At 41.2% G+C, this 22,304-nt stretch overlaps 1 protein-coding gene across 1 annotated transcript in view; it reads left to right on the forward strand.

Annotated features, from left to right (window-relative positions):
- Positions 1-22,304, forward strand: part of LOC6537383 (trophoblast glycoprotein) — a 43,512-nt gene that overhangs the window by 11,638 nt on the left and 9,570 nt on the right. The window contains exons 2-3 of the mRNA XM_002097903.3: positions 263-331; positions 16,413-16,477. The gene's annotated coding sequence lies outside the window, so the exon portion shown is untranslated. The remainder of the gene's footprint in view (positions 1-262; positions 332-16,412; positions 16,478-22,304) is intronic.

Consider the following 22,304-nt stretch of genomic DNA (forward strand, 5'->3'; position numbering starts at 1 on the left):
TTTACGGCTTCCTTTAACCGACACCAAAGTTTTATATTATTATATGGTATAAGAGCTATGTAATGTGATTTTAACTGATTGACGATGGCATTAATTCTCGATTGCATCTGGGTTAAGTGGCCAGTCATACGTTTGCACATACACTATTCAATATGGTTTTGCACTATAAATTAACAGGGGATGTCTATACACTAAACCAAATCAAATAATTTTATTTAAAATCAATAATTTATCTATTAACAATAATTCTTAATACTTTCAGATTTTATGGAATGGTATACGATTGTACAAACTTAATTGGCTTCATCACACAAACCTCACTTCATAAAAAGTAAGTCAAATTTGTAACACCACCAATCTTTAATCATTAACGATTAATGTTACCTAGATAAGCGGATACATAAAAAGTTGTCATTAAAAGGCATATACAATCCCTTCGTTGGTTTTTCGTAAACCAAAGAAAAACACACCCCCGCCATGTCAGATGTCAACATTGACGTCCATTTTGTGTTTTCATTTCCGTTTCCCTTCCGTAGTTCGTTTACTAGCCTTTTTTCGAGTGTCATTTCAGGAGAACTTTTGGTGGGGAAGGGAGTGGAAAATAAATATAAACATAATTTTTAATTGCACCCAGTGGGAGAGTAAAGCTGCCAAAAAGACAGTTAGATGTTTGTTAACCAAACCCCCTTCCACCCTCTATATTCCCCTCATTTCACCAGGGGAACAATTAATTCGACTGCAGACTGGGGAAATTTCACTTATACATGGATTTTCATGAAAATTCCACAAAAAACAGTCCGCTTAGCATGTTTATGCGGTGAATTTTGTGATTTCGTTTAATCATACATTGTCCTGAATACCTAATACTCCAGTTGAAATAACTTAGGGGTGGATTTTTATAAATTTAAATAATATTATTTACCTAAATGTGCCTTCGTGTAAACCTATGTATAAGTATGGCATTTGACAGCTGTTGCGAAGTTTGACATTTGTATTCTACCGTTATAGGCTTGCGGTTGACACTAGGGTTGCCACTCATTAGCAGGAAAGTAAATGGCTGGGTGGAAGGCTCCAAAAGGCTGTTATATAGGCGAATGCTCACTTTGAAGCCATTTAAATTTTAAATGTGCCACCGCAAGATGCCACAGTCGCTCCCTTCTTCAAAAGTCCGCCCATTTGCATAGCTAAGTGTTGAAAAGTTTTCGCCGAGACTGTGCCGAGATTGGTACACAATGAAAAGTGATTACACACTCGCTGTCTCTCTCTCTGTCTCTGTCTCTCTTTCTGGCTTACAGTCTCGTCAAACTAATAAAAAATAAACTTTGCCAATTAATTTAATTTATGCGGTATTTAACGTGCACACAATGCACGCGGCACCCTGTTTGCACAACTCTAAGCAAATATTGGCCAAGAGTCCTGGCCAAAATGTGCTGCTGGCTTTACAGAAAGGCAACTAAAGAATTTTCAGGTTGGGCAGGAATTATTCGGTTTTATTGTTACTCAAATTTGCAGAATGGAAAGGAAAAGACAAGTGTGGTTAGAACCCTGCCTCATCATTGCTCCCATTGCCATTTCGTGGTTAATGACTCATGATTCATATCTTTATTAGAATGTAGCCACGAAAGGGTTTCAAGACCTGACTGCAAATCCAATGAAGATAAAGTGTTTATTACAATGAAGATGAGGTGCTTGGAAATGTTTTCCATTAAGATGGATAGTTTTAGTAATTTTAACTTGTGGTTTTTAATGAACTGACAAGAATGGCATGTACTTTTTATAGGTAACTCAAATAAAGTAGATAAACTTCCATGAAATAAGGCATCTAAAACAGCTAAACATTTATGGGAATTTATATACTGCTTTGAGTTTTTAGCGGTTCATTGCCTGGCCAAAAATTATTCACTCAAAAAAATATAACCAAATTTTTGAACACAATCTTAGCTTATCGTTTCTTTCAATGCTGTCGACGCATTTAATTTGTGATTCCCCAGCGCGTAGCTGTCATTTTCCTTTCATTGCTTCCAGCTTTTCATACATTTTTCTTTCAGAAACGTGACTCTGAAATCGCTAACAAAAAAGTATATAAAAACTTAACTCAGTATCCGTGTCTTTATTCTCTCTCTTTTAATTTAACGAAGCAATGTGCATGTCGCTGTCGAAATATTTCATGACAAGGATTATTACGCAGGCGATATATGCGTGATAGGAAGCCGGGTAAGGAGTACCGACATTAATCATTGCTCAACTTTATAATTTTGTCAGGGCTTACCCGACCCTATATCCTTCTCACCATTTTCCACTCTGTATGCAACTACAATTTTTCATACAAAATGATGTCATTAAACAAAGAACAGAAACGAACCGACGACAATAATGAGCCGGAGCTGTGAGCCGAGTCTGGGGATTGGCACGCGGGGGGGTGGGGGGATGGTCGGGGAAAGGCAGGAAAATCGTGCGACTAAATCCCAAAACAATTTATATGAACCAAGCGAAATGACACGCCGGCGTAGCCAGTGCGAGTGCGAGAGAGAGAGAGAGAGAGAGAGGGTCAGATGGGGGAGAAAGAGACAGTCAGCGAGTGAGAAAGTGAAAAGTGACATAAACGCAGTAATACGAGGAAGAGGCCACATAATGAAGCGAACGCGACTTGTTAGCCGCCGTTGGAGCCAAGTGGATATAGCCAGGCCTGGAAGTCCTTGTTCCGCTCCTGGATTTGCCTTTCCTCGCATTCCTATTCCCACAAGTCTAGAACAAAGCTGCAGTTGCCTTTTAGCCCCCGGCGAGAGTGGACCTTTAGATGACGCTGGAATTGGTAAAAAAAAATATCTGAAAATATGAACTATATTTATAAAAATGTTTCGAAACATTTCCATATTTGTTTCGTTATCTGAAATAATAATATTAATTCCCTAATTTCTTTTATTTTTCATAATTCTGACCTGCTTAAATCCTAATATTCTGTAATTCGTAAAGTTTTTATAGGGAAAAATTAATGATGCTTCTTTTAGTCAATACGCAGCTATCTTGGATCTAATAACCTCCTGCTGGTTACAATATCCGCTGATCTGTACAGTGAAACCTCTTGAACCACCCACCCGTTAGCGGCAGCCCATGGAACTTGGCTCATGGCCTCGTGGCCCATTCAGCTGCGGCCCAGGCCAAAAAGTTTGGCCAAAACGGATGCGTCAAGTTGAATGGCTATAAAAGCGTTGAATGATGTTGCGTTGATGATGGCCAGGGGTGGTGGGGGAGCAGGCGGATCCAAAGCGGTTTCATGGCAACCGGGGGGTGGCAAGCCGGTAGGGAGTTGGTAAGAGGGAGGAAGGACATTACGTATGCAAGTCGGCTACGCAAACCAAACACAGACACAGCAGCGCACACACAAACGCACTTACTCACCTCTGAAAGCATCGTCGCCCCCCCCCGTCAGCCACGCCCACACTCCTAACCCCAACCCCAATCCCTCCTCCCTGCAGTCCCTTAGCTCGACAAACATTTAGTCAGATTCTGATTCAGCGGCAGCAACTGAATGACGACGAATTTTGAATACGAATTTCATTATACGCAGCACTCAATTATTCAGTAATCAAGCTAGGTCAAATAAGAGGCGAGGAGGGTGTGATTAAATCCAGTGTTTCTACACTGCGAAAAAATATATACCTAATAGTCCGCAAAGCAGCATGTTTTATTGACTTTCATACCAAAAACTTTTGGTACACCAAATATCTGGAATTATTTTTAAAAAATCCATAAAAATTAGTTGACATCTATTAAATCATTATTCCTATCTGAATAAATACTGCTTCCTTTGGCATAAAATGTTGATGTAAGTTTATTTTTTACAGTGTACCTCTTCCGCTTCCACTTCTGCTGTGTTCGCTGTTGTTTGTTTGGGCCCTATTTTAACAATTTACAGTTACACGCCCTTTAAAACCATACCGCATCCCCCCCATCCTACCAACAGCTAATTAACATGGTTCAAATCGGTGGGGAAACTCATTGCAGAAAAAAAAGGGGCTTGGGGTTTTCGAGTACAAAAAGCTGGCTCACAAATTGCCAATTGGTTTTGAATTTTCGATGAAGTTGCTCTTGTTGTTTTTTGTTTATTGTACGAGTAGTTTCCTCCGAGCAATGCGACTTCATTAGGCACCCATCCCCCCAAACTGATGTTAGTTGGCAGTTAGTCGCTGCTGGCTGCTGGTAATTATAATTATGCATGTGTAAATTCATTAATTATGCAGGCCAAAGTTCGCTGGGAGGGCAATTTTCCGCAGATGGCTCAAAGGGAAGTTGGTGGGCAAAACAGAGTGCTTTTATGTCATCCACTTGGTGATGAATTGTTGTTGATTTGGTCCCTGTCGAAATGCCGAGCGACAGTCAAGAAAAATGATGATGGGATAATGTCTGGTTTAGATTTAGTATTTATAGAGATTGATGGATAAAGCTGCGGTGAACCGATAAAAGAAAATTAAATACATTATCCATGAATTAAGCATATACATTTAGATGTAGAAGATGTATTAACAGTGGAAAATTCCGAGTTATTGAAAAACTTTAAGTTTATTACAGAAGGAAATCGGAATTCCGTAATTCTGTAATATTCCATATCAATGGGATTTATATTCCATATCAATGGGATTTATGTGTATATACCCAAACGCCAATCTAATAAATAAAAGGCTTTTTTTAGCGACTTATTTCTTTTGACAAATTTCCGGAAATTCGGCATACTTCCCCGCCTCTTGCCCAATTTCCATTTCATTTTATTTGCAAGTTTTCTTATTTAAGCCCAAACTAATTTCAAGAGTCACCACTAACCGAAAAGAAGTCGTCAACTTTTTGGCTCCCATCTCAGGTATGAGGAAAAGCTGGTCCAGACTCCAGAGCCTGGCTTTTCATCTGGATTTCCTTTTTGGCCGACTTCTTTATGCTGCTGTGCTTGTTTCTTTCTTCTCCATTTGGGTTGACACATTGCCTTGTCGTCTGTCAGCTGGCCAAGTTTTCCCGCAACAGAAATAATATATAAGCAGAATGTTTAAATAAGCTCAAGCCAGACAAGGGAGCAAGCGAGACAGAGAGAAAGAGTGAGTGAGAGAGGGAGGAAGCGGGACAGCAGTAAAAGCAAACTTCCTAGTTTTTCATCCAACAAGAGTGACAAATGACATTGGTAATTGGTGCTAAAAATTGTCAAATTGCAAGCGAAAAAGTCAGGCTTCTTCACAAATCTCAATAAATTCCCATCTCGCTTAAAGCTTTAAAACTATTGCGACCTACATATATCAGTGTTTGCATGAATTTGGAAAAATATACATACTCGTATATATAAAGTTAGCACATGGTGCGCAAAAAGTAGTTTAAATGTCGTCTGTGGTTGAACTACATGTGCGTTAAATGGGTATAATTGTTTGCATTTTGCACACACCCTTTTTAAAGTGCACTTTAATTGCGGCATATGGGCTAGCGCCTGTAGTATCTCGATTACATCACCGGATTTCACAAAGTGAATCGGAAATCGACCGATGAATGATTAACCTCTGTATTGAAACGCCATGACTTTACCACGATTTTTCCTGTAATTGCATTTTGCAGCAGCATAAGGAAAATGCTTTAAAATCTCACACATTTTTTCGCATATTTTATTTAAAACGATGCATTGCCTGGCTGTATTGTTGCATTTACGATTGTACAATATTGCTAGCTTAGAAATTAGAAGAGTAGTTGCCAGTCGGCATAGTCTTTAGTTTCAAAATCCGTTTGCTTTGTTTATTATGCCGCGTGTTGATTAGCGCTACTTTCAGGATAGAGCCTTTTATTTGCAATTCATTTAATTGTTGGAAATGCTATTCTATGAACGCTCTCAATGACGCCAACAATGAAAAAATTCGTAGTAATGAAATTAAATATGTATATTTGCATATGAACCGAGGGCAATGAAAAAGAACTGCAGTGGGCAAAACAACTCAACTCAACGAAGTAGAACAATACCGCAGAGGCGTAGTTTTAAATTACAATTTCCGCAAAGCCGCAAAACTTTATTCCTACCGCGATTTCGGGTTTGTTATGTGTTGATTTTCATGGCTTTTAACTTGAAATGCCATCGAGATGGGTGGTTGGTATGCACGGCAGGTAAAAGGGGGGTGGTGCAACCAGTGCGGTCAGCTAAATGGCCACCAAAAAACAGGATGGGAGCTGAAAATAAAATTATATGGCATCAGGCAAAAAAAAAAAGAGGAGCTACTAGGAGTAAACAAGAAAAAATTCGAAATTGAATTGTTCCGCATTATATATTCAGGCCATTGGGCGAGCGGAACATTGGGCCAACGGGGCGTATGGTTATACGAGCCATTCAGTTTGCATTTCGGTATGAGCTCGGTAGTGGATCGATGCGATGCTAGCTGGCATTAAAAATAATTGAAATGGAAGCGAAAATCGACAGGACGAGGCGTGAATGACAATGGCATTAATGGTAGAGGACTTGATTTGATTGAAGTACATATTTACTATACCTGCACATCGCCATCGGCTACTTATTCGCTTAGTTAATTAAACATGCTAAATCCGTTGCAATTACACAAATACGTTTACTATCATCTATGCAACATTCGATTTTATTATTTTCAGATTCATTTCTAAAACTGTTTTTCAGTTTTCTATCTTTGTGGCTGTCCTAGTTTAGAAGACCTAAAATAGGTCAGTTCTATGAAATATTTAGTCCAAGTAACACAGGGAAATTAGGAACATAATAAATAAGATAAACTCGGGGAAAGCCTATTTAATGATATCCAATAATCATCAACACACTGCAATAAAAAGTTTCCATCTGATCCCACGCTTAGTTGAGCACAATGAAATAAATTAGCAGCTGTTTGATAAATTGAATAGGTATACATCGTTGTGTTTAATCTTTGGATCATCTTACACAGAGAAAAATAGGTCTGTACCAATTATTAAAAACAAAAATACAATTTTTTCGCCATTTCTATTAAAATAATAAAATACGTAATATTAATTCCAGGGTGTACTTAGTTGTCTTTAACGTTTTTTTAGGGTTGCCACCACAAATTGCAGTTATATGCCGACAAGGCATTAACGTGTAACAGCAACAATACCTTTACAACGTAATGACCCCAAAAGCGTTTCTATTAATAGGAACCACAGCGCAGAGCTAACCGTAAATTATGTTCTTTAGTCCCTCCACCCGACCTGCTCCCTTTTCCCTTTTCGCTTTTTATCTGTGACAGGCGCAACGCAACATACGCCCACTTAAATGGTTAGACAAGAAAACCAGAAAGCCCCCCACTGTTGTTACTCGTAAAGCAATTTCTTGTATCGGCCTTTCTTTTCCACCATTCTTCTAGCTTTCTTATCACCCCTTCACCACCCTCCCCCTCTCCACCTGGCCCACGCACTTGTATACACGTGCATGTGTGCGGCGCCGTGCAATGGTGTGTGTGTCACCAAATGTCATTGACACGATTTGCTTTATACTGCAGCTCGCTCTTCGCAACACAACCGCACAAAAGCGAAGCAGCAACAGCCACAACAACACAAGCTGAGGGAGTGCACTGGAAAAAAACGTTATTTTAGCTGACGCCACATTTAGTTCTTAAAGAAATGAGGTGCAATCCGCTATAGTTCGTCTGTAAATTTAGAAAACACAACCAGCAATCTGCCAAACTGCTATGCTAGAACGTAGTGGGAATTATAGCTAACCTTGGTAACTATAACTAATCATAAAGCTTAATATAATGACTAAATTTTGTTGAAAACATTCAAAAATCACCCAGATACATATATGAACACACTTGCATTCCAGTGTAGATGCATGTGCAGCAACGTTTACTTGCTGTTTGTGTGTTCCTGTTGTGGGGCCACCTCAGCATTTTTCCACTGTCTGACTTTGTTTGTCTTGTCTCATTTCCACCTCTGCATTTCACTCGCCCCTTTTCACTTCGGCGCCGTCCTCGAGTTCGCGAGTGAGCGAGAGGGAGCACGAGGCAGAGAGAGTGAGAGTGAGAGAGAGAGGGCGCATAGCTAGCAACTAGATTGTTATCAGTTTTCAAAAAAGGCGCCGACGACTTTTTGCTGAAATTCCTTTTGCTGCGCGCTTTGAAAAATTATTGAACCAAATTCTGGGCCAGCGATGCATGCGAGAGTGACAGAAAGAGACAGCCTGCGTGGCGGGCGAGTGAGATGGGGCGAGATGCTGGGGAATGAAAGCAGGTGCAAGTTCGGTTGCATAATGCGAATTTTAGAGCGAATTGCCAATGGGCCTCATTAAAATGTCGCCATCAATCAGTCAGCCAGTCATTCACTTACTCACTCACTCACTCAATCATCCAAACGAATGTTTCGCATCAGCTGAGCACATTAAAAATGCATTAAAGCCAAATGTTTGATTTGCATTTGGTGGCGCTCATTAGCAGATTATAACACTTTCCCACTTTCCCACAAGTGTGCAATGCACTTGTGCATGTTTAACGGCTTCCACTCAGTTAAAATGTGTAAGTGTGTGCATTTAAATAATTTTAAATTGCTTAACATTCAGACTCGCATCGTTGCACTGTCCACTGAAATCAATCAGAATATGCGTTAATTATTTTTTTAATTGAATTCTTTAGATCACGCGCTGCTGGGCGGTTAATGTGTTATAATTAACTGATTAAATCGAATTATTATTTTTGCACTGGCCATACTTTTAATACACAGAATTCGTAATTATACGAAAAAGCAAGAGTGCTTCCCTTAATATAGCCTTAAAAAATGCATTATTCGAATCAAATAGTCATAATATGAATAGGAATCAAATCATTTTACTGAAAGTTTAATACCCACAAGTGGCTGCTATAGATTCGCACACAATCTGCATTTGTGTTGCGTCTTTAGCATCACATCTATGTATGTATAACAGTTCAAATTCAGTTGTCTGCCAAACGCTTTTCCGGGGGATCCCCCGCTGCTCGTCCCATTTTCTAGTTCATATCGCATGCCGCATAAATTTATTAAAAAGAATGTTCTGCCAACTGTCAAAATGCCCGACAATCTTCACCCCCACTCCCACTCCCACCCACTCCCCCTTCTAATCCGCTCGTGTGCAGTTTATTTGAGGAACGTGAAATGTTTGGGTCTCCACTTTGTGTTAGACAACCACATAGACCAACTCTCATTCTCGTTCTCTGTTTCATTCGTATTCCCATTTTCATTTCCATTCCCACTCCGATCGCATTTCCATAACCATTCCCACTATATAAATATATGTGAGCATGCATATGGATGATTTTCTATGCAGGCACTCGGAGAAATAAAGTGTGTGTTGTAAATAGTTATAGGTAAATGAAATATACTCGGTATATTACTGGGAATTTAAGATAAGTTAAGAAAATTTAATTACCATTTTTAAAAAAATAATAAACTGTTTTCGAACAAGTTCTTAAATTTCAAAAGAAAAACTAGATAGATACTCATAAGTAGTTCTTGCGCCATTATACAGTAGGAATAGGAGATTGTTTGAGAAAAGATAATATTATTCACCATAAAATATGCTTAACCCAATTCCAACTATAAATAAGTATAATTTATTAAGCGTGCCATACTTGGTACGAACTTCTTTACATAGATTATTCTAACTGCATTAGGCTCGTCATTTCTCCGAGTGCACTTATGCATGTAGATGTGAGTATTTGTCTGCGCCTGGGCATGCATGTTTACTCATGTATTTGCATTTCGTGTGACATAAATCACGCACCCGACACGCCGCCCGAGGCACAAAGCACAGACCATGGAAGATTGGGCGGCGGGTGGGGGTTGGTGAGGCTGTAAGGTGAAGGGGCAAAGCGGAGACACTGCGAGAAAGCGCCGGAAGGGGGGTGAGGGGAGCGATGAGGGGTAAGCGTGGGCGACACCTTCAGGGCGACATTCATGAAGCGCAATCCAGCTGAATCCCCCCACTGCCCCCCATTTCCTACGACTGCATTTCGCCTTGCCAGCGGCAGCGGAAATGTCGCGCTGCATTTTTCAATGGGTGCGTTGATTATTCTCGACTCTCAGCTCTTGCAACAGCACTCCTTGGGGCAACTTCTTGGACGTCAATATCACAAGAGAAAATGACGAAAGAGTAGGAAGGAAAACCAAAAAGTTGAAAAAGAAATGCTTCAGATGAAGAGGCAATGCGACATGGCATAAGAAATTAATTAAGCTTCTGAGTTGTGTTTGCAGTGGTTCCGATTTAAATACTCTAAAATTAATTAAAGGTATTTTCAGTTGAAACTATTTTACTGAATAAAATAATTATAATACTATTTTAATGAATAGTATTAACTTGAAAGTGTCTATAGTGTCATATACTTATACATAAACATTTTATTACAAGCAATTTAATCTGGCTCAAACATTTCCCATTTCGAGAATATATTAGATATACACAGATTGAATATTTATAATGGGTTTCTATTAACTACTAATTTGGATTTCGAATTATTTGATTATTTTCCACTGCCCTAAGAATCCGCTTTGAGAAAGGGCATTTCAACTTTCTACCTCGAATTAACAATGCTTTTCTCAAGCCTTTGGATATTGCTTGAGGTTTTCCTTGCCAAGCGCTTGAACTTTATTAATTTTATATTTTATTCTCGCCCTTACAACTTTTGTGGACATTTTCCCACTGCCCCTTGGCATTTCCCTTTTTCCCATTTTCACTTTGCCACGAATCAAGAATCTCGCATTTGCCTGCAGTCCAGTCCAATTTTGGTTTGCATGATTGAATAATGGGAAAGTAATAAGCCTTTGCCGCTCAAACACATTGAAAGGTGCTTAACTTCGAGTGTAGTGAAGTGGAGTGGAGCTGGGTGACTGCAATTAGCCGGACATAGCTGCACGGAAATCCATTTAAGCATTAGCCCACAGCCGAGATTTGCGATTCGTTCGTAAGAGCATTAAGTGGATAGTGGATCTTCCTCCGGCAAATCGTTTGATGAGCAATTTCATGCAGATCCGACTCCATTAAGCCGTCGACTACCTTCGCAGGGCCCAAGGCAGGTGAAATTTAATTACACCACATCCCACATCCCGATTGAAATGCCTGCGACAAGGATCAAGCCAGAGACGTACGTTACTATGGAGGCCTAGATGGCCTGGATGGCAGAGATGCCCTGTCGGTTACACTTCCATTTGCATTGATTTCGCCCAGGGCCCGTCGCCACTCAAAGTGTCGGATGGCACACAAACCGCACGCAGAGTGACTTTATCAAGGTTTACGCAGGCAGATGTACTAATATATACATTAGGGTGGGCCATCAAGGTTGGGGCCATTGCATTTCAGCTGGCGGTTGGGAAACTAAATCACATTACGCATACGCACCGTTGGCCGAGCTCTTTAATTAAATTCCTGAAAGATGGAACTGGACACTGGTATGCAATTGAAGCGGGAACATATAAACCTCTAGAGCGGGCTACTCTCAAATAAAGTTCTAAATCCCAAGTTGTCTAATTTTTGAGAACAGAAAGGCACCACCCTGATGCTCATGCATATGTATAGGCATCGACGGCGGCATCTTTTATGGCACACTTGAGCGGCAAATCAAATCATCGCTTAACCTCCGGGGAGGTGGACTACTCTCGTCATGAGTCGCTGATTCAATTAGCGCCCGAAATAGTTATCGGAATGGATATGAAAGTGGATGTGGATGTGGATATAGAAGTGAATGTGGATGTGGGTGTGTATGTGGCTGTGGTTGCGAGTGTTACTGTAACTGTAACTGTGCGCCGAAGTGGCAGTGGAACTGGTGCCACTTGCCACTTGCCACTTCCCATTTGCCAGTTGCCAGTTCCCAGCTGGCTTGGCCGTGTAATTGCTTATAATGTGCGCATAAATCGGCTCCGATTCGGGAAGGAAAGGGGGCAGGACACTGGCTGTTTTTGCGTGCCTCCATCTGTGGCTGAGCATCCCGCAACGGATGCTCTTACACCACTGACACGCTACTTTTTAACCATCTACGGAGAAAGGACACATCAGCAAGAGTAGGGTTTTCTGGCCCTAGTTTTGTATCAAAAAAGTGAAACAGGATAATTATCAATGTAATTACATTGTCACACAAAAAATTCTATAATTTTCTAATGTTCCGCTGTATATGATTTACTTTATAACTAAATGACAGTTGAATTCTTGTTGCAACACTTGATTTTAAATTCAAATAGATATTATTCGCATCCAAATCCAAAATCTGCTGCTCAGTGTAATAAGCACTGGTGAAATTTCAGCGGCGTTGGCGGAATATACAAATTCTAAAATGCATGCAAATGCTTTGCCACTGCTAATAATGGGCATTATCATGATGTTGATGCTGGCTTTGCTCAACCGCCTGCCTTCCGACCTACAACACCCTACCCCTTACCCCTCCCCCCATCGCGCAGATAGACGCCCCTCAACCCCTTCTCAGCCCACTCCGCGCTCCGCTTGATGATGATGAAGCGCACTCCGGCTGGGTAACTCGATAACGATTCCCAGCCAGGCAACCACTCCGTTGGCGGTTCCGGGGCGGGGAGTGGGGGTGTGGGGGCAACTAAAGTATGCAGCCCGGTTGGAAAATGGGGAGAACAGACTGTCGCTTAGTTTTTGGCTTACATCCCCCCCTTCCGCCATTCCCATCCCCATCCGCATACCGCCCGCGCTCCATGGAGACTTTGTGGGACTCTGACATGCATTTCTCATGATGCGAAAATTTTGTTTCACTTGACATTTTGACATTTGACAGCTGGCGCAAAATTAACGCAACTCGCGTTGGATAAGGGGGCGTGGCTCTAAAAATGCAATAACATTCTAAGGGGGTGAGATGATGCTCCCAATTGCCCCACTCCCCCCCTTTCATTTCGCCAAAACCAACTGGCATTTTCCCACGAATTTATCATGTTCGACAAGTGGCTATGGGGTTAAACGGGTGGCATTGCTAGTGGGTGGTTCTTGGGAGGCAGCGAGTTGCTTGCGTGTTAAATGCTGTCAAAATGCATGGCGATGATGACTTAATTGAATGGCAGGCCGCAAGCGAAGGAATTTCCCACGAAATGGGGGGCACAAGGTAGTTGCAGAGGAACACAGATAAGGAGGGAGATTTTGCTGATGAGTTGGCAAATTTGAATTTGCCGGAATAAGATGTCTGCGTGTCTATGTGGCATGTGTGTGTGTGGGTGAGTAGCACAGATATGGGGCACTTTCTCTCTCTTCGCAAGGAATTTCCGCCTTAAGCTAATGAAATTACAATCGAAAGGAATGGGTGTTAGCCTCATGCAGTGTAAAAGGATATCAAGTATTTGTCTTCACACAGCTATCTTTTCCAAGTTAATTTAGATTTATAAGTGAAAGTATATTTTTCTTGAATAAATGAAAATATTAAATTCATTTTATGTGTTTTACCCCAAGTTTTTCATTCCCATGTCAAACTCCTGCAGTGACGCCCGAATGTAGGCTACATTTTTGTTGCCTCTTTTGCCTTCGGGTCTGCAATTTAATCTTTTGATAGCCAAGACTTCTGACATCCTCCAATGACCCAACCACCCACCTGGCCAACCCCTTGGAACATGTGCATTACGATGCCTTCGGTCCACCGACTATAAATCCTTCTTCATCTCCATCTTCAGCGGGTTATTGTTGATGCCTTTGTTGTTTCTGCAGGGGCTGCTGTTGTTGTTGTCCTTTGTTGTGCGGTTGATGGAACACGTTGTCAGACTGTCCGTCTCTGTCTGTCGCAAGATTTTCTCTCTCTCTCTATCTGCCTGTTATACACATGTCGGCTGCAGATATATCCATACATTGTTGTCAGCGCCTTTCTGCTGTTTTGGGACAAGAAGCAGAAGTTGGTGGGCCATCCAATCCAATTCGGCCTGATTTTGACACCCGGCCACTGGGAATTTTTGTACGGAATTAGAAGTCGGGAAAATGAGTTTTGTTCTTCCAATCAACTTTTTATTCCATGGAGGACGCCTGTTGACAAACAGTCGAGATGTGTTTAAAACAGATATTTGCTGTATTTGTAAATTAGTTTTCACTACTTGTGCTCTAGTGCCTCCTTGTTTTTAGAAAATATTATTAAAGATTAAATAGGTCAAGAATAAAGCTTAAACAAGTGAAAAATCAAATCAAAGACCAAATTTGCACTCTGTCATTTATCCCTTTGAATAAATTTATATATACCAGCTGGCACAACTAAGAACATTAAGGCAGAACAGCTTAGAATTGGATATGCAAATTTTTTTTACCATTTCATAGTTGCTTTGCCTGTCACATAAAATGCCATAGAAATGTTCATAAACATATCGACAAACACAGAACGAGAGGCAGATAAAACAATGTGAAGTACGAACAAAAACGACAATTGACCCACAATTTTAAGGCTAAAACAATTCCCCATTTTAGCCTTGTTTCCTCAGACTTCTTTATGGGATTGGGATTGGGCCAACAAGTCGTCTGGGTTGACTTAAGTTAAGTTTTTATCTTGAAGAGCATCACAAGGGGTCGGGGAAAGGGTGTAAGAGTAAGGTTAACAAGATGGACAAACAGAAGAAACCATTCGATTCCATGGAAACCTCCTTTTTTTTTATCTAGCTCGTCAATAAATCCTTGTCTTTGTTTTTTCTGGGACAACGTCGCTTTCTTTATTGTTGGTTGGAGCAACTATTTATGCAAACATACCAATACACAACTTCAGTTAGTGTTGAGTTGATTATAGGAAAATTAAATTAATGTTATTGAATATGTGAAGAATTTTTGTACCAGAATTATGTTCATATCTAGGAGCAGATTCCATTAATATAGGAGAATACTGAATAGTAAGTAGAAATTTTAAGCAATAAGTGAGCTCTCTTTGTGATCACAACGTGAGCATTATTCTTCAGAACTTCCCATTATTTGTATTTATATTTGCTTATAATGTTGCTTTCACAAGCGTTCCACGAAGCGCCAATCAAAAGTTCCACCAAGGCAAAAGAAAAGTTGGCGGAAAAGTGTATTTCAAAAAGCAGGAGCAACAGTAGGCGAAGGAGCCTCTGGCTGTGGGAAAGCATTCCAATTGAAAGTCAAAACAAACGAACTGCTCTTTGGGCCACGCCCCCTCACTAGGAGTCTCCAGTCAGACGCCCCCGGATCTGACATTGTCTTTGCTGCTCATAAACTTTTTGGCATTCGGCACGTTTTGCCATTATCCATATGCTGTCATAACCCCAACGCCCCCAACGCCCCCCGATGGCGCCATTCGCCATTCGCCTGGCATGCTTTGCATATGTGCAGTCGAAACCGGAAACGGAAATGAAGCACAAAAGTTCAGCTCTGCTCAGCATACGCTCCAACTCCTGGCAGCCATAATAGTTAACTACACATTTGTGTGGCCCTTGCATCGCATCCCCTGCTGGCCCACTTGCCTGCTATTGTTTAAAGTGATTTTATGAGCCCCGAGTCCGACTCTATGACTCCATGACCATGATTTACTTAACCCGAGAAGGGAGAAATATATAAAAAAATATAAAGCAGAGAGCTCATAATTCATGGCCGGCACTAATTGTCCATCTGTCTGGCTGCCTGTGTAAGGCCATAATTAAATGCAGACATAGAGGAAGGCGAAGGGTGCTGGGTTGTTGACTTGCAGTTTTATTTTGATTACTGGCCGTCAGAAATCGAGCTCTGGACCTGAAAACTGTTGCTGAAAGCGGCTTTAAATTAAGTCCTCAGTCGAGCTGATGGCATATTGCGCATACGTCATGTGGCCCACAGTTGACAACGAGAAACTGCTAGAGGCCCCCTTTTGTGCTTAGTCGCCTTCCTCTTGACCAACCGTAGTTAGTCCCTGCTGCTGTTGAAGGGATTGCCCAGAGATTTATGCACTAAATGGGCCGAAACTCTCGGGGCTGGGTCAACAGAATATGACAAAGCCACTGGACCATCCATCGAGGATAATAATTAAGCGCCTTGACAAGTGCCTGCCGAAAGCCACTCTTCATCTGCTTAAGAACCAAGTTGAAATTCGAAAATCGAAAACGTCCTTAAACACACTTGATTCGTGGCATTAACCGAGCACGCTTTAAAGCCGCCTTTTAATGCGACTCTTTTCAATCAAAATGAAAGAATAATTACTTTCTATTGATTTTTAGTACAGCATGGTACTGGTGAACAAATGTTTAATTAAAATTGCACATAAAATGTTGGACATGCACGGCACTTTTTCAATTAAATGCAATACTTTTTTTTGCTTATATTAACGGTTGCTGTTTTACGAGATTTCATCAGTTAATTTATGAAACACTTAAATTTTGACGTGAAACTATAATTTATTACCGTATTATAAATCAGGGTAAATCGAATAGTTTTGATTAGTGAGCTCTACTACCAGTCATAACGCACTAAAAAGTTTTTCTCAATTTATCCATTGCAGAACTTTGGCGCCTAAGTGAATTCCAAACAAATCAGTGCAACCGGCAAATAAATAAATCATTTGAGGTAAGTTTGGGAAGCTGCACGGGGTAATGAAAACAAGTTAAAAACTGAGGGCGAAACAAAGAGCGAAAACTGCAAACTGAAAGTCATTTGCAGTGCTTACCCTCGCCACATCCGCAATTTCAATTACACAACTTTTCGTGGACCGTGAAGCATTTGCTCATTAAACCAAAGGGAATCTCTGCCTTCGCTCTTTATCTTTTGCGAGGGAGCCAAACACAAATGCGTCGGAAAACTCTTAGTTAGGGCCATGTCAGACTTAATGGTTTAATTAAATGGGATTTCAACTAAAAGGGCATGGGCTGGAGGCTGGAGCTTAAGAATCGAGTAACTGCCTACGAACAGGGGAGCCATTCATGGGGGATTTCATAACAAACATGGCACTCCAACTTTTGTCAGTCTCCGCACTGCGTTAAACTCAAGAGATCTCGATGTTGCTCATACGCCGCGTTGCCTTCGGCACCAGCGCAAAAAGATGGAGCAGCACATCGAGCTGCAGCAGCTGTTTGCCTTGCCATCCTCGTGGCTTAAAAGTGGGGAAAATCCACGTACAAATTTTCCCCATTCCTAGCCGGCCCGAAGATTCTCATCAAAACGAGAGCGAAATGCAATTCAAGCAATTTTCAATTTTCATTTTTAGAGCCAGAGACGGATAAACCGCTCAACAAGAAGCTATATATAAGTATCTAGATACACCCAAAAAAAAAAGGATTAAGTGCGAGCAACTCCTGAGTTCAATTTTCAAACTTTATAATTGCAACCGAAACCTATGAATCGGTTCATCTATTTAACATTATAAAGTAGTTGTAAAGGAGGTTTTTTTCCCACTCCTTATTTTTTTTTAGTGTATGTCTATGCATATAGCTTGCGTTAAAAAGCCCCCTGCAAACTTGTCGCGCTCGCAAATTCCCATCATTCCTGCTGGTCTAAGGCCAATTTCTCGATTCGCTATCCTTGAGCGTTTGGCGAATTGCAGTCGGGCGTTAGGCCATAACAAGCTCCCCCCCTTTTCCTCTGTGGGCCACCACCCCCGCCCCCCTTCTGCAGCGATACCCTCGAGGTTTAAGCAATGCGTTAAAATCGAGAGGAAGGAAAAGCGAAAAACTTTGGCTAAAGATTCCTTTTGCCTCTTGCCACTTTCAAGTTTTTCTTGGCCTTTTCTCCTTTTCCTTTTTGGCCTTGTCTGCTCTGCTAACTTTCGCTGTTGTTGAGCACAAAATGAAGGCATTAATGCTAGATTTTATGGATTCTTTTCGCTTCTTCTCGCAATTTTTTTTCAAATGGCATCGAGTTTCCCTTTCTATTTCCCTGTCTATCTCTTATTTTGCTTCTGGACAGAAACTGAATCGCGAGGTGTATTTAAAGCTGCAGCAAATGAAGCCGAGTTAACAACTGGCAATGAGCTTTCGGGTTCGGGTTTAGTGCATTCGAATTACCGTAAGCTACTCCGGTTAATCTTCACTTGCTATTTTATTCCCAACTTTGCTTTGGACGTGATCCCTTTGATGTTGTTTAAGCTCCTGACCAGTTAGCGAGTGCGAAATTAGTGCAATTGAAGTCGAAAATGGTGGAAATCCACTGAAAAGTGTGCTGTATTTTATTTGGGAAAGGTTTTATAAGAACTATAATTATACAAATTCAATTTGTGTTTCGTAAAAAAGTCTTATAAATATATGTAAAAATTAAAAGCAAATAAGAATCATTACTGACTGAATTTATTTATACCCAATGTGCTACAACTAAAGTCTAACTTAACTGAAAAATATTCCGTTTTTTAGAACCTTTCATTTAATTGTAATAATATTCGCACATGCTGTTTTTGGTTTGATATTGTAATTTGCATTGCCCTATCGCGGCAAATAGGAATTTCCGGAAAAAGGGCAAACTATGCTTTGTAAGCGATTAATATCTGACCCTGGCAACAAAACTGACAAATTCTCACAATTAGGATAGCCAGACGAGGCTTCTTGCCCTTTCTACCATCGTGCTGTGCAGGCTATGCAAATATTTGCGCGCAATTTTTCATATTAAACGACAGGCGCAGGGGGCGTGGCGAGCGGAAGCGGAAATAAAAATTGCAGACGGGGCTGCAAAAACTTTTGCCAACTGTGATCAATCTTCATGGCAGAAGAAGCAAATAGGGTTAAAAAAAAGCGAAATGGGAATGAGTCAGAGGACAAGGCAGTTGCAGCACATTTTGGAGGTCCCCAGGCCATGTCCTGTCGGGAATGGGCAGGATGAAAAAAAGAAAAAAGATGAGAGAAAGTTAAAAAGGAGAGGCAAACAAGCAACAGGAAAAGCAACCATTGACCTTTGCTCCCAAGCCGGGAAATTGCAACATATTTGCAATTGTCGTTAGGACACCGAAGTGGACGATGAAGGAAAAGGACTCGCAGTTTAAAGGAGGCGAACAGGATGGAAAGGGATGGGTACTTTGTGCAGGCGACAGGCGGGCAATTGCCCAAATGAATGAAGATGAAGTGAACCGGGCTTGTCCGGCACTTGAACTGCCTGCCAGCACTCCGGGCCCAAGATTGATTGGCCTCCAGTCGAAGTCGACTCGGATGGGTTGAAAAAGTGTCACTTCGCGTTTGCCCTTCACTGGCCTCCGGCGACTTTTCGTCCTCTCTGCTTTCAAATTAGTTGGCCTGTCAAAAACTTAACGAGGCCAACGGGTAGCGCATCTCAAGCCTCTGGAGTGCAATCAAAGAGCAACAATAGAGGAAAGGGAATTGCGTTTGAGATGAGAAAAGATAGATGAAAGGAGTTTAGAGTACGGAAAAACTAATCAAGTCCTATTAACGTCCATTATTTGACTACATACCACTTTTAATCACTTTCAGAATAATGGTTATGAAATTGAATACTTTCCAAATTCTTTTCTAAATGGACACTATAATATTCAGGTTAAATAACTGCTGCACCTTACTGTTCCCAGCCTTTCTAACAAAGTTCTCCTTTAGGTTATTTTAAGCCCTCGTTAAAACGTTTTTAACGCCACTGACCCAAATCGATTTATTTCAATTTCCATTCCATTTATGCTAGCACCTTTTTCTGCGCCCCATCGTGTTGGGTAAATATTTTACGTTTTCTTTTTGCGGACGCTCGTTGTTGTTTTCTGAAACTATTGCTGCTTTGTTTTGCAATAAACACTTGGTGCTCCTTTCAACTGGGTAACTGCCCTGCCCATTGACATTACCATTACCGCTGCCCCGCATCTTTTGCCGACCTCCAACCTCCGACCTCTTTGGCGCCCTTCAACGCTTGCCAAATGACTTTGGAATAGTTTCTCTCATTTCTTTATGGTCTCAACCATTCCCTCTGTTGCGGTTGTATACGCAGTGGCCGACCTTTGGCCTTTCAAGTCATTTGTATTGCTCTCGGTTAGAGCGATTGTGCTGTGCTGTGCCTTGCTTTGCTTTGCTTTGTGCTTATCTGCTTTTCAGGTGCTTTGCTGCGTTTTTGCTTTTGCTACCTTGTCATTTCACTGCTTCGGCTTTGTCGCTTATCTGCTTTCGTTCATTACTATTACTTTTTGTGCCTCTTCTTTTGATGCCAGAGTGCTCTTGATCATGTCCTTCGTCCTTATTGTAAGTTAAATCCAAAAAGGTCTCCTGGTTCCTTACGATTTCGGAATTCCTCTTATGATTTTAATAAATAACATGCAACATACTCAACCTGTAAAGGAACTATTAAACACTTTTAGGGGCAACATTTCAATTAAATGTACTCCCATTTTCATCACTACTCAGTTTCATTAGCAGAAAAAGTGAAAAACGTTTAAACTTAATTTGCATAAAAACGCTCGTTTATTATTCAATTAAATTCAATTTTTTTAAATGCTCGCAGAAAATGCATCATAGAAAGTGTGAAAAAAGCATGGTGGAGTTTCCGGTAAATCGCTATGCTTTGTTTGCGAGCTAACCACAGTGGAGCCATGAACAAAGTAAGTCAACAAAAGCGTTAATATTCCGCATACGCAACGTTGGTCAGATTCCACATACGCACTGTCTAGCGGAATGTTTGTTTACCAACTGAATTTACTTCTATTCCCCTGTCGTTGGGTCCTAGCTACCTAAATATTTTTATTCATTTTACAAACCTTTAGAAGTTATAGGTATATTAAATTAATGCAAATTTGTGTAACAGGAAAGTATGCTTTTAAATATGACTTCTTTCAGATCCATTTAAAAGCTATAATTAAATAATATCATGAATGATTATAAAACCAGTGACAAACTAGTCCCATTTGTATTTCATGGTAAAGGAACTGGAAAACATCGTGTATGTTTTGCGCGCTGTTCCACCTCTCCCCTTGCATCTCGACCAACTGTTGAGCCTAAACGGTGACCTCTTCACCCCGACTGTAACCCAGTGTTATCCCTCTGCCCCCGACCCCGCCCCGCCCCGCTCCCCTTGAAGCCTTTGGCATAGTTCTTGGTCCCAAGGCGCCTGCAACTATTTATAGCCCCCACTCATCTCGACTGCTCGCTGCCCACTTTCCGCTGCTCTCGAAAGCGTGCTACAGTTTTTGTAGCTCTTCGACCTCCCCGCCCCCGCCTAACCCCCTTTTGGCCACTCCTTGCAGCCACTTGTCAACTGTTGACGTTTCTTTGTTGTCTGCCTCTTGCTGCCGGCTGCTCTCTCTTACTCTCTCGCTCTCCTCGCTCGTGGTCGCTTGCTGTTGCTGTTGCTGTTGATGTGCCATCTCTGTCTGGCGCCTCACGGGAATGTCCATTTATCTGTTAAAGCACAAGGCAAACAGCAAACAGCCAACGGTAAACGGAGAAAGGAGAACGGAGAACGCAGAACTGAGTAGCAGAAAAACAGGAAGCGAACAGGCTTGTACAGCTGTATCTATCCATCTCCCTCTGTCCTATACACTTCGAAAAAAGGTGGGGTAAGCAAATAACTAATTTACTTGTATAACATTATCATATAGCTAGTTTTTAGTTTGGTAAAAGGGTTGTTGTAAAATAAATAAATTAAACATTACATTAAATTGCCAGGAACAAAAAACTGTTGTAGGCAATGATAATGCTATGCATGTACTGAAGAAGTTTACGTTTCATATTAGTCTGTTAATTTTATAGTTATCTGTAACTTTTTGTGCTGTGTGAAAGGGACACGGGTGTGTCCTCCATGCATGGCAATCCAATTATCATGCGGCCCCTAGGTGCTGCCATGGCACCGCCGACTCTAATTGGAAACAAACAGCTTGCCCCTGTCTGCGTCCATCCACCACCCTCTCCCTCCACCAAGGCCCTCCATCAAACCGCCCCAACACCCCCGTTTTCCCGCCAAGAGGCCAAGTAGTCAAAAGCCAGGCCAGTAAAAAGTTGAGCAACAAAAACAGCACCAAAGAAAGCAGGCGGAGCACAAAACGTTGAAGGGGCGGAATAAAAAAAACAAATTTAGTAGATTTACATTTCCCCAACTCCTCGAGGCCCAAAGAATTTCCAATGCAAAAACATTTCGTGCCCAGAAGAAAAGCTTCAGCTTTCGGTCGAGCCTGCGTTCATTCGAAATTCATTCATTCGCAGTTTTTATGCCACCAAATTGTTGGCCAAGTCTGGGGGGGCAGGCAATAAATAGAAAAAGGGAAACGAAAAATATAGAAAAAATAACGAAACACATTTACCGACAACGATGGAATCGAAAATATTGAATTGAAAAGCCAAACTCGGTGTCACAAAGTCGCAGTGTCCCCTCCAAAAACAGTTTATACATTTTTAGGTTTTTTCCATCTGTTTCAGTTTGGGCCACAACATAAAGTTGATGGACCGAAAAGCGTGGAAAACGGCACAAAGAACGCTGAACGTTGAAAAGT

This window comes from Drosophila yakuba, chromosome 3R (genome assembly GCF_016746365.2).
Source record: "Drosophila yakuba strain Tai18E2 chromosome 3R, Prin_Dyak_Tai18E2_2.1, whole genome shotgun sequence".
Lineage (NCBI taxonomy): Eukaryota > Metazoa > Arthropoda > Insecta > Diptera > Drosophilidae > Drosophila > Drosophila yakuba.